The following is a 12,294-nucleotide window of genomic DNA, read 5'->3' on the forward strand; positions in this document are numbered from 1 at the left end:
TTCAACCATGTTCATAGCAGCCTTATTCATAATAGCCAGAACATGGAAACAGCCTAAGTGTCCCTCAGTAGAAGAGTGGATACTATGTCCATTTTTAATAAACATGCTTATCAGAGTTTCCAGAAACCCTGGTACCTTTCGCCTTCAGTCTCATTGGCAAAAACTGTATCATATACTACCACTAACTATAGGAAACCTTAGAACATACATGCCTAATGTTTTAGTCTCTGAAAACAACAAAAAAGGAGTAGATTATTTGTCTTTACCATAGTTGATCATTATCTACCCCAACTTCTCACTCTGTTTGCCTATACCTCCATCTTTTAGGGGTATATAGAATATGAGCTGGCATTGCCTTTCCAAAGCAGGAATTCCAGAGAGGGTATTTCACAACTTTTTACTTCTCAGTTTAGTGTGATAAGTGATATGAGGCCCTGCTTGTTTACATGTACATTAGAATTTATACACTGGAGTTCAAGATGCACTGTTCTTACTGTATGTCCTCTAACAGTGAAGTAAAGGCTTTATTATTGTTAAGTGTGTAAAATCTTAGTGCTATGTCTTTTATTTGTTTTTTGAGACATGGTCCCACTACAGAGCCTTATCTGCCCTGGAACTAATTATGTACAACAGGCTGGCCTAGAACTCACAGATATCCACCTGCCTCTGCCTCTCCCATGTGCTGAGATTAAAGGTGAGCACCACCACACTTGCCTCAGTGTTATATATTTAGAAACTTAATTATAGTTCTAGAAAGCATGAAAATCAAGACTTTTCTGCTTAAGTAACTTCTTACAATTCTTTGGGAGGGGAATTTTTCTTTTAGCTTCAATTGAGGCTAAAACCAATTTTGAACTCTGAATAGTGGATGAGTAGACACTAGAATTTTACTTTGAAACTGTAGGAGGTGTGGATAACACTAAGCAGGGAAGAAGAGGGCAGGGAATAGATAATATCTTTCCTTCCATGGACTTCTAAAATTTGCATATGCAATTTTCTACTTGATACTTTTCATTAGAGTGTTAATATACATTTCAAACACAATGAAAGCAAAATGTGGTATCTCCATTAATCTTATTCATCTCAGTTGAGGTCATCATATTATCAGTTTCTTAAAATATAAAACTTAGATAATATCTAGGTATTTAACAAGCTACCTTTATTTAAAACTGGCCATTTTATAAACAACTCAGTCATGTCTTTTCATCTTTGCTATTGCTGCTATTAATCATCACTTGAACTACTGAAATAATCCCTTATCTAGACGTTTCTTTCTGTTTTATGTCATTACCTTTTTTTTTTTTTTACAGAAATCAAAGTCATTTTATTAAATTTTGGATGAGCCCACACTAACTTTCTGCCTTAGAATGTGAAACTACTTATTTTTCTCTAAGATAGTGTTTCACTCAATGTGTAACTTTGTCTAGCCTGGAATAGAAGAGGCTGGCCTCAAACTCATAGAAATGTACATAACACTAAGCCCTGCTCCAAATACTTTCCATGAAATTTATTCTACTGCTTACAAGACTCTACATGATCCTATCTGTGCCAGTCTCTCCAACTTCATGTTCTATTTCCCTTACTTGCTCTTTGATCACATTGTCCTTTCTTTTTCTCTACAAAAATTTCTGAGATTCCATCTTACACATGTCATAATGGCTAAGATCAAAACTCAAATGGCAGCAAATTCTGGCAAGGATGTAGAGAAAGGGGAATGCTTCTTCATTGTTAGTGGGAGTGCAAACTGTACAACCATTTTGGAAAGCAATCTGGTACTTTCTCAGAAAATTGGAAATAGCTCCACCTTAAGATCAAGCTGTAGTGGATGTAAACCTGTTTTTGTTTTGTTCCCAAGTGTAGGATGTAAAACATACTTTGTGTAGGGGCCTGTGATGTTTGTCTACTGGAAACAGACTTGTGAGAGGGCATGTAATGTTTTTTTCAATAGAAGGGGAGATATCTTTTGTAGGGGTATGGTCTTTGCTAGGTGATAAACATCCTAGTACAACTCTGGAAGGAGATAAATATAAGTCACAAATCAGAGGCTTGGATTTTCAGGTTTTGCATTGTTTGGATATTCATTGTTACACTTTGAGACACTCTTAGAGAAGAACGCCCCAGAGAATGCTTTGACATTCCAGCTGCTGCAATTGTGGTCCCCTTTGCTGAATTTCTGGTTTTCTGTTTGCTGGGTCTTCCAGAATCCTGACAATGAAGAGTTGAACCGCTCCAAGGAACTGAGTCTAAAAAGGTCTACTTCTGCTGTCCTTGCTAACCTTTTTTCTCTCCTCTATAGGGTTGGTGGATTGGAAGGGAGGTATAGGCACCAAAGAACCCCAAATAAAGTAAGATTTTAAAATATGAAAGTATACTCCCAGCCATACCCAAAAGATGCCCCAACATACAGCAAGGGCATTTGCTCAACAAAGGACATTTGTTTATAGCAGCTTTACTCATAATAACCAGAAACTGCAATCAACCTAGATGTCCCTCAACCAAAGAATGGATAAAGAAACTGTGGTACATTTACACAATGGAATACTACTTAGCTATTAAAAACAAGGAAATCCAGAAATTTGCAGACAAATGGATGGAACTAGAAAAGACCATCTTGAGTGAGATAATATAGACCCAGAAAAACATACATGGAATGTACTAACTAATAAATGAATATTAGCCATATTATACAGGATAATAATAGTACAATTTACAGATCCAAAGAATATAAATAACAAGAGAGCCCAAGGGAGAATACCTGAAATTCACTTAGAAGGGGAAATAGAAAAGACATTGGAAGTGGTTGAAGAGACAGAACAGGACAAGAGAGGGAGTATGGATGGAAACAAGGATGGGGAGCAGATGTAGAGAGAATGAGGGTGGAAGGACAGAGTGATTGCAAAGAGAAGAGAAATTGTGGGCAAGGGAATTTCTGAAACAAGCTGGACACTTACAACAAGGTTTGCTCCAGGGAGGATATGGGGGTGACTCTTGCTGAGACCCCTAATAGTGGACATCATGGAGACTGAAGAGGCCATGCTCTAACTATATAGGACTCATAGGATAAAGGTGGAAAACCAAGCCACCCACAAAAATTTCCACTCAAAAATTTCCTGCCTATAAGATGTTTAGGGATAAAGATAGAGCATACATAGAGGGATTGTCTCACCAATCCCTGTACCAACCTCAGATCTGTCCCATGGGAGAGAGCCATCCCCTGACACTAACAATGACATTCGGTTATGCTCCTAGACAGGGGCCAAGCATAGTTGGCTTCTAAGAGGTTCCAAAAAGCAAAGGAGCTAAACAGATCCTGAGACTCACAGCCAAAGATCTGGCAGAACACAGGGAGCCTTGTGAAAGAGTTGAGGGAAAGATAGACAGACCCAGATGAGATAGGAGCATCACAAAAGACCAATAGAGCCAACTAACCTGGGCCCAGGATGGCCTGAAAAGACTGGAACACCAACTAAGAACCATGCATGGAATAGATCTAGGCCCCTTACATATATATCTGATGGGCAACTTAATCTTCTTATGGGTCTCATAGCAAGAGGAGTGGGGACTGTTTCTTGTGGGTTTTTTGGTTTTTGTTTGATTGTTTGTTTCTTTTCGAGACATAGCTTCTTTGTGTAGCCTTGGCTGTCGTGTACTCACTTGAAGACCAGGCTGGTGTCAAACTTACTGTTGTATGCCTGTCTCTGCCTCTGTAAATGGTAGTATTAAAAGTATGTGTGCCACCATGCCAGTCTTGCAGAGACTGTTTCTGAGATGGATTCTGTTCAATACTTCTTGATCACTTCCTCTTAGAGGGGCTGCCTTGCAAGGCCAATGTGGAAGAAGATATACTTAGTCCTGATGTAACTTAAAGTGCTGAGGTGGTTTAGTGGGGGCCACTTTTTGTGAGAGGGAGGGGAGGGGAGAAGAAGGAGGGGGTGGTAAAGTGGAAGTTCTGGATACTTTGAAGACTCGGTTGTGTCACATGGTGTTTTACTGGAAGATGTCTTGTGAAAGGGCATGTGATGTTTTGCTTGGATCAGAGAGGTGAGAGGGTGTGTGATTGTTTGGTAAGTGGCATCTATAAATAAAATTGTCCATTTCACTTAGATGTTCAAATTTTGTGGCATATAGGCTTTTGCAACAACTATCATTTTCCTCAGTATCTGTCATTATGTCTCATTTCTGATTGAGCAATGAGACAACTAGAGGAGATCAACAGGATATAAATTGGGAAGAAAAAAGTCAAAGTATCATTACTCATAGATGATATGATAGTTTACATAAGTCACCCCAAAAATTCTACCAAGGAACTCCTACAGCCGATACACACCTTCAACAAAACGGATGGATATAAAATCAACTAAAGAAAAATCAGTAGCTCTCCTTTATACAAAAGACAAACAGGCTGACAAATCCTTAAGGGAACCTACACCATTCACAATAGTCACACAAAACAAAACAAAGCAAAGCTACAAAGTATCTTGGTGTAACTCTAACAAACCAAGTGAAAAATCTGTATGAAAAAAACCTCAAGTCTCTGAAGAAAGAAATTGAAGAGGGTATCTGAAAATGGGAAGATCTCTCATGCTTATGGATTGTTAGAATTAACATAGTAAAAATGGCCATCCTACCAAAAGCAAGCTACAGATTCAATGCAATTCCCATCTAAATGCCAACACAATTCTTTACAGACCTTGAAAGAACAATTCTCAACTTCATATTGAAAACCAACAAACCTCAAATAGCTAAGAAAATTCTGTACAATAAAAGATGTTCTGGAGGTATCTCTATCCTTGATCTCAAGCTGTACTATGCAGCATTAGTAATAAAAACTGCATGGTATTGTCATAGAAACAGACAGGTGGATCAATGGAGTCAAATCAAAGACTGAGAAATAAACTCACACACCTACAGACACTTAATTTTTGACGAAGAAGTCAAAAACTTACATTAGGAAAAGAGAATATTCAACAAATGATGCTGGTCTAACTGGATGTCTACTTGTATAAAAACGCAAATACATCCTTACTTACAACCCTGCACAAAACTAAAGTCCAAGTGGATTAAAGATCTCAATATAAAGCCAGACACACTGAATATATTGGAAGAAAAAGTGGGGAAAAGCCTTGAACTTTTTGGCACAGGAGATAAATTCCTGAAAAGGACAACAATAGCTCAAGCTCTAAGATCAACAATTAATAAATGGGACCTCATGAAACTGAAAAGCTTCTGTAAGGCAAAGGACACTGTCAACTGAACAAAATGACAAGCTACAGACTGGGAGAAGATCTTCACCAACCATACACCCAACAGAGGGCTAATATCCAAAATAGATAAAGAACTCAAGAAATTAAACAACACCACAGGAAATAACCCAATTTAAAAATTGAATACAGTACTAAACAGAGAATTCTCAACAGAGGAATATTGAATGCCTGAGAAACACTTAAAGAAATATTCAACATCCCTATTCACCATGGAAATGCAAATCAAAACAACTATGAGATTCATCTTACACCCGTCAGAATGGTTAAAATAAAAAACTCAACTTACAGCACATGCTGGCAAGAATGTGGAGAAAAGGGAACACTCCTCCATTGCTGGTGGGACTGCAAACTTGTACAACCAGTTTGGAAATCAATTTGATGCTTTCTCACAATATTGGTAATAGTTCTACGCAGCTATACCACTCCTGGGCAGGTACTTGAAAGATGTTTCACCACACAAGGACACTTGCTCAGCTATGTTCATAGCAGCTTTATTTGTAATAGCCAAAATCTGGAAACAACCTAGATTTCCTTTAACTGAAGAATAGATAAAGATATTGTGGTACATTTACACAATGGAATACTACTTAGCTATTAAAAACAAAGAGATCTATAAATCTGTAGGCAAATTGATGGAACTAGAAAAGATCACCTTAAGTGAGGTAACCCAGACTCACCGCATGGTATACACTAATTTTTAAAGCAGATATTAGCCACATAATACAGGGTAACCACACTACAATGCACAGACCTAAAGAAGCTAAATAACAAGGAGGACTCTAGGGAGTATGCTTAATTCTCACTCAGAAGGGCAATTTGCAGTTGGAGAGAAGGAACTGTACAGGAGCCTACCATAGAGTTCCTTTGAAAGACCCCTCTCAGTGGGGGACTGAACAAGGTGTTGAGTCTCACATGTAAACTCTGGCATAGAGGGCAGGATGTCTTATGGAGGTATTGGGGGGATAGAAGGCCCGGAGGGAACAGAAGCTCCACAAAAAGACCAATGGAGCCAGTGGGGCAGGGGAGGGCTGCTGCAGAGAGTGATTCATCAACTAAGGACCATGCATGGTGATGACCTAGACCCACTGTTTTAATGTAGTTGATAGGCAGCACAGTCTCCTTGTGAGTCCCATAATATGAGGAATAGAGGCTGCTTCTGACAAGGACCCTGGAGCCTACTGGTCCATCACTTTCCCCTGGCGGGAAGGCCTTGCCAGGCCACAGAAGAAGAGGATGCAGGTAGTCCAGATGAGACTTGATAGGCTGGGTTAAGATGATAGGGACATCAGCTCCCCCTTTCTGAGGACTAGGGGAGGGGATATAGGGGATGTGGGAGGGAGGGTGGGACTGGAAGGAGATAAGGGAGGGGGCTACAATCAGGCTGTAAAGTGAATAAATTAAAAATAAAAAAAGTGGAATGATCAAACAACAACAACAACAACAACAACAACAACAACAACAAAAACCACAGATAAAGTAGGCTTTGAAAAATCTAAGCCTACAGGTAGGACCAGGACCAGAGGAGGATGAGGACTACAACTGGGCTGTAAAGTGAAACAACTAAATAAAATTTAAAGTTAAAAATTGTTCTAGACATAGTAGGAACAGAGGACACATACCTCCCTATAGTAAAGACTACATATGAAAAAGCCACAAACAACACTATCCTAAATTGAGAAAAACTTGAAGCAACTCCATTAAAATCAGTAAAGTGTGAGCTGCCCACTGTCCTCACGCCTTTTCAATATTATGTTGGAAGTATTACTTAGGAAAGGGAACTAGACTAGATACTTACAGATAGATGGAGTGGAATGGGAAGATCAAGTTGGGATAGGAGAGGGGGACAGATGAGGGAATATGGGAGAACAGCTAAAATTAAAAATCATTTGAGGAACAGTATGAAAACCTAATATAGTAGAAGCTTCCTAAAATATATACATATATGAAGACAATGTAAGGGAAATCACCTAGTAATGGAGGAAACAGAACCACAAACTAGAGAGCTCTTGCCATCAAATGAAGCTTCTAATACTGGGAGTGGGTTATGTCTAACTGAATTGTTGGCCAAAGAGGCCTCGTGGGAAGCCCCAAACAACCCAGGCCATGGCTAAGACTGTAGACTGCTCTCCACAAACTGACAGCAAGGCTTCATTGCTGAAGACAACACCTACACAAGTAATGAAATGTGGAGTGGATGAACTAGTGCCTATATAGAACCTTCACTTCTAGTTTCTTCTATCATTGGTACAGGATGGTACTCTGTATGCTGTCAAAAGAGAGACATAAACAGAAGCCCATCTATAAATCCTTTGTTCTACAATGATTTCCTGTCTGCAATATATGCTAATGGAATGGTGGCACTATGCTTGTGGGAGTAACCAACTAATATCTGATTTGACTTGAAGTCCACTCCATGAGATAAAATCCTTACCTGCCACTGCTTGGGTGACCAAGAACCTGAGATTAGATAGTCCAATGACCTACGGTAAAGCCAAATACTATTGTTTAAAAATATAGCAAGAGTTGGGAGAATGATTTAGGGAGCTGGAGGGGATCAAGGTCCCCACAAGAAGATCTACAGAGTTAACTAATTTGGGCCCATGAGGGATCACAGAGACTGAACCAAAGAGCATGCATAGACTGGTCCTAGGGATCCAGCATCTATGTACATTTTTATCTTCATCTGAATCCCCCACCAACTGGAACAGGAACTCTCTCTGACTCTGATGCCTTCCTTTGGATCCTGTTCCCCAAACTGGACTTCCTTGTCTGGCCTCATTGGGATGTGCCTAGTTCTGCAGTGACTTATAGTGCCAGGATGGGTTGGTACCCATTGGGGACCTCCCCCTTCTCTTAGAAGGGGAGGGGAGAATGTGTGTGTGTGTGTGTGTGTGTGTGTGTGTGTGTGTGTGTGTGTGTGTGTGTGTGTGTGTGTGTTGGGTACTGGGAAGAGAGGATGGGCTGCAATCAGAATGTAAAATGAATAAATAAATAAACATTTAAAAACATAGCAATGAAGTGACTCCTAAATGACATTCTGCTATACTCATTGATCAGTGCCTTCCTCAGCCATCATCAGACAGGCTTCCTCCTACAGGAAATAGGAATGGAAAAAAAAGGACCCACATCCAGATACTATGTAGAGAATGAGAGACTTTGAAACAATGAGATCCAAAAGGGATGTCTTCATCATATCCCTCTCCTCAAAGCTCTGGAGATTGCCAAAGTGGAGGCAGAAAGAGTATAAGAGCCAGAGGTCATGGAGGACATCAAGAAAACAAGGCGCAGTAGTGTCCTGAATGGGAAATGTTCTCTGTGATCCTACATATTCAAACATTTGGTCACTGGTGGGTGGCACTGTTTGGAGAAATTATGGAGATATGGAAACTTACTGGAGGAAATAGGTCACTAAAGATGGGCGTTGAGAACTTGAAGTCATGCGCATCTCCAGTTTGCTCTTGTTTTGTATTTGTGACTTAAGATGTGATTTCTTGGCTCCCAGCTCCAGCTCTCTGCTGTTATGCCTCTCCTTACACTAAGAGCTGCCCCTCTGGAATCATGGACCCCAAAAATCATTCTATCATTGGAAAAAAAGAAAAGAAGTCCCTCTAAACAAACAAGATGAAAACTTATATAAACCCTAGGAGACTGAGGAGCATGTACAGGGCCTGTATAGGTCTGTACCAGCTCCCCTGCACGTATATTACAGCCTCCACTTTAATGTTTTATGGGCTTCCTCAGTTGCGAACAAGGAGGATCTATTTTTTTCTGTGCCTTCTCTTGGGCTCTTTTCCTTCTGTTTATCTGCTTTGGTCAATTTCAATGAATTATTTTTTGTTTTATCTTATTAAATTTTATTTTATTTTTGAAAAAGACATATTGCTTTTAGTATTTTCTATGTGGCTTGTTTGGTGTAGATAAATTTTTTTATTCTGAATGTTTCATGGAAATTCTTTGTACCTTTTGATTAAAATTAGAATATATTGCCATAATTTCTCTCCTTCTTCCATCCAGGTACTCCTTTGCCCCTCTCATTCCTTCTTTTGACCTCATGATTCTTTTCTTTATTATTGTTGTTACATATAGGTATTTAATATTTATATGCATATGTATATATATAAATATAGAAATGTACATTATTGAGTCAATTTAGTGCTGCATATATATAATAATAGTAGCATATACATTTATAAATTATATATAATATGACTATATATAACAATATATACTATATATTTTAGGGGTTACCACTTTATATTGAATAACCATTTAAGAGGAAAGTAATTCTGTCTCACCCAGTAGCTGTTGATTTCATATAACTCTTCATCTACTGGTGGAGTCATGTGAGATTTTTCCCCATACATTTTAGCATGGTAACTAGTGTTAACATTGTTTAGGTCTTGTTTAAGCAGTCATATTGAAATTTCCTTGGTGAAAATTGAGAACAGCACTTGTCTGAGGGTATGTAAAATGTACTTAATAATTATACTGGCAATAATAGTTTCTCCTCCAAGATTCATGACATTATTTCAGAGGCGCCCTTTACCTGATAAATGTAGTTCTCACTCCTAATTAAAGAAGCTTCTCTGTATATGAGCTGAAGACCATCACAGAAAACCATAAGTGGCCAAAATACAGAGAATAAATTGATCATGGAGTCATCAGCCCCCATGAATATCTCTACAACAGAACTTCTGAAACTAAGGCCCAAGGAACATTTTGCATGAAAGGGAGGAAAGATTATGATAGTCAGAGGACTTGGAAATCTGCTGTGAGGTTTTTGGGAAGGTGCACATGTAATATTGTAACAGTATGAATGAATGCCTAAGGAACAAAAAAATGTCATGATAAAATGGAAGGGGGAAATTTCAAGGAGCTACCCTAGAAAAGAAATTCAGGTAATTAATGCCTGTTGAGAGAAGAAGAACTAGTCTTCCCCATGGATGAACCTTCTAATCAGTTAAACAATATCAAGTGGTCATCCCTGAAATTGTATACATACAAGTAAGAGTAAGCAGATTTAGCAGGTTATATTTATATATTTATATATACAAATATTAAGAAAAAATTACATGGTTTTTAGGTTTTCAGTACCCAGCGTGACATTCTGTGCAACAGATCGAAAGTTTTGGTTACCACCAAGATACTAGTGCCATTCTTATATCCTTCTGTGTTGTAATTTGTAGTGTCTCAGGCATAATAGCTGGCTAGTACTGTTGATTGCTTTTCTTTCTTGGCAGCTTTTTTCACTCCCTTTTTAATTGTCATACTCTGTAAGTATATGAATGCCTCTAAGATACTGTGGTGACTTGTATGACAGTGACCCCTTCAGGCCCATAATATTAGAATATTTGGCTCCCAATTGGTGGGACTGTTTGAAAAGAATTAGTAGGTGTGGCCTTGTTGGATGGAGTATGTCACTAGGGGAAAGCTTTGTTATTCTAAGTGTTCCTCTCTCTGCGTCTTGCATACAGATCAAGAATTAAGCTCTCAGCTGTTTCTCCAGCGGTTCTTGCCACCATGTCTATTCTCCGCTATTGTGACAAGACATTGTGACAAATTATCTCATATATTCTAAGAGACTGGAACTTTTACTGAACCTCACACTCATAGTTAATAATACATCTTGAAACTGTTTAAAACTGCTATCTTGATGTGCACTCAGCCTGTTTATTTAACCTGTTTTTAGAACAATGTAACACTAAACCTTGCCTCAAATTTTCCATGTAATCAACCTGTATGACCCAAGCTAATGCAGAGCTGTAATCTTAAAGTTATGTACTTGTCCATCTCCCTACCCCAGAATTATGTATGTATAACATTTGCTGGGAGCAACAAATACAGAATTTTAAAGCAACTTTCTAAAAATCTATCATAACAGTTGAAAGCATTCTTTTATGGGTATTGCTAAATAGTGATGTTTATATTACTGTTTGCTGTGTGGGTCAGCTGAGGTTACTTGGAACCAGCGACTTAATTCTTTTGAAAACCCTGTTAAAGATTCGATAAAGTATTCTTCATTCTGTTGCTAGGTGATGCTTTCTATGCCATTCAATAAGGTCAAGCTATTTGTTAGTGACATAGACACACAGACATACAGGGTCAGATACACAGAGACAGATTCACAAGACAGCCTTCAGGTAGGCATAGGTTGGGAGTCATACAATAGACAGGCAGTAGACAGAATACACAGGAAGCATGAAGTAGAACATTTAAATTTGGACTCACTCTTGTTTAATGACTCCATGAGGGAGTGCTTTTGCTCGTTAATGAGACACTGATGTATTATTGGTTACTTGGAGTCCATTACCAGTACATTTAATCAATGCACTCCATCATGGACTCAAAACCCCGTGAAACCATAAACTCTTAAATGGTTTCTTTTACAAGTTGCCTTGGGCATAGTATTATGTCACAACATAGAAAGCTAACCAAGACTGATGGAGAACCATTTTAAACATGGATAGTTTTTGGTTCTGAAAGGGCCTTATGTATATCCTTAATGACTATTACATGGATAGCCAAATATTTGGACTACAAGAAATATCTAGTACACAGGGTGTTTACACAATCACCATAATTTATCTTGGATTTTCAATCAAATGGATATGTTTGTTTCAAAAATTCACTCTATATTTTTTCTGCTAAGATTTTGTTGCTTATTACTCTTTGCCTTGAAAAACCTTTTCAGTCATTTCTCATTCATGTCTACTATATTTCAACATCTTAAGATCCATGAAGGGAATTTTATACAACATTTCCTTAATTAAATATATAATGATATTCAGTAAGGTCTCCTGATACCTTTTCCAGTAATGTTTCTGTTCTCTATTTTACGCTATGGTTTAAAAATCCCCTTTCAAGTCACAGAAATGAAGCAAAAGTGAATATGAAAAGATATTCAATATCACTCATTATATCTTACATTCATTTTATTCACATATTTTATACAGTAAAAGTAATGAGAAGTTTTATAAGAACTGAGGTAGAACAGTGTATAAACTCCATTGAGTAAAAATAACTCAAGAGC

This window comes from Acomys russatus, chromosome X, assembly GCF_903995435.1.
Source record: "Acomys russatus chromosome X, mAcoRus1.1, whole genome shotgun sequence".
Classification (NCBI taxonomy): Eukaryota; Metazoa; Chordata; class Mammalia; order Rodentia; family Muridae; genus Acomys; species Acomys russatus.